Raw genomic sequence first — 1,634 nt, 5'->3', positions numbered from 1 at the left:
GGGAAAGAAAAATCTTCCATGACATAAATAGGCTGAAGGAATTCTTGTCCACAAAACCAGCCCTTCAGAGAGTTCTGGGAGGAATACAAAGAGCTGAAGAAAGGAATGACTATACCCAAGGGATTGTGGAAAGAAATCCAATGAAGGTATAACTGTGGAAAAGTACAGCTATATCAAGAATGTAAACAGAAAAAAAAATGACAGGATTCAATACTCATCGTTCATCAATAACTTCAAATATTAATGGACTGAACTCCCCAGTCAAAAGACACAGACTAGGTGAATGGATTAGGAAATAAAACCCATCTTTTTGTTGTCTGCAAGAAACGCATCTCACTTTCAAGGACAGGCACTATCTTAAAGTGAAAGGACGGAAAAAAATACACCAAGTGATTGGTACTAAGAAAAAGCAGGTGTTGTGATTCTAATATCTGACAAAATAGACTTTAAACTAAAACTAATCAGAAGAGATAAAGAGGGCCACTTCATTCTGATCAAACAAACAATAAACCAAGAAGATATTACAATCATGAACATATATTTACCAATCTCTGGTGCACCCAACTTCATGAAAACAATACTACAAGACTTTAAGACCCAGTTAATCTCAACTCATTAATAATAGGGGACTTCAATACCCCACTGTCTCCATTAGATAGGTCAACATGGCAGAGAGTTAGCAGAGAGGCATCTGAATTAAACAATACCATATATTAAATGGACCTAACAGACATTTATGGAGTAGTCCATGCAAGCAACAAAGGACGTAGTTTCTATTCAGTGCCCCCATGGAACCGTCTACAAAATTGACCATATACTGGGGCACAAAACAAACCTAAACAAATATAAAAAGATTGAAATAATTCCATGCATTCTATCAGACCACAATGCAATGAAGCTTATAATCAACACCGGAAGAACCCTAGTCGCCATATGAACACATGGAGATTAAACAGTGCACTTCTGAGTGATGAATGGGTCAAAAGACAAATTAGGAAAGAAATAAAAGTATTCCTGGAAGTAAATGAAAAGGACAATACAACACAACAAAACCTCTGGGACACACTGAGAGCTGTCCTTAGAGGATGTTTATAGCTCTAAGTGCCTACATTGGCCGCTAGCCCAGTTAACTAAAAGAAAGAAAGAGCACCTCCAAATCAACAAAATCAGAAATGAAAGGGGAAACATCACAACAGACACCAGAAAGATACAAAACACTATAAGGGAATACTTTAAAAACCTATATGCTACCAAATTTCAAAACTGAAAAGAAATGGATGGATATCTAAAGGCATAGGAACCACCAAAACTAAACCAAGAAGATATTAACAGTTAAACATACTCATAACACAAAAAGAAATTAAAAGACTAATACGAAACCTCCCGACTGAAAAAAGCCCAGGACTAGATGGATTTACAGCAGAATTCTATCAGACATTTAAAGAAGATCTACATCCAATACTACTTAATTTATTCAAGAAGATAGAAATGGAGGGAGAACTTCCAAATTCCTTTTGTGAAGCCAGCATCACTCTAATACCAAAGTCAGGTAAAGAGAAACCAAAAAAGAAAACTATGGACCCATATCCTTAATGAACATAGATGCAAAAATTCTCAACAAGATACTTGCAAAC

The sequence above is a fragment of the Nannospalax galili genome, unplaced genomic scaffold (genome assembly GCF_000622305.1).
Source record: "Nannospalax galili isolate Female #2095 unplaced genomic scaffold, S.galili_v1.0 scaffold934, whole genome shotgun sequence".
Taxonomy (NCBI): domain Eukaryota; kingdom Metazoa; phylum Chordata; class Mammalia; order Rodentia; family Spalacidae; genus Nannospalax; species Nannospalax galili.
This window is presented reverse-complemented; position numbering follows the sequence as displayed.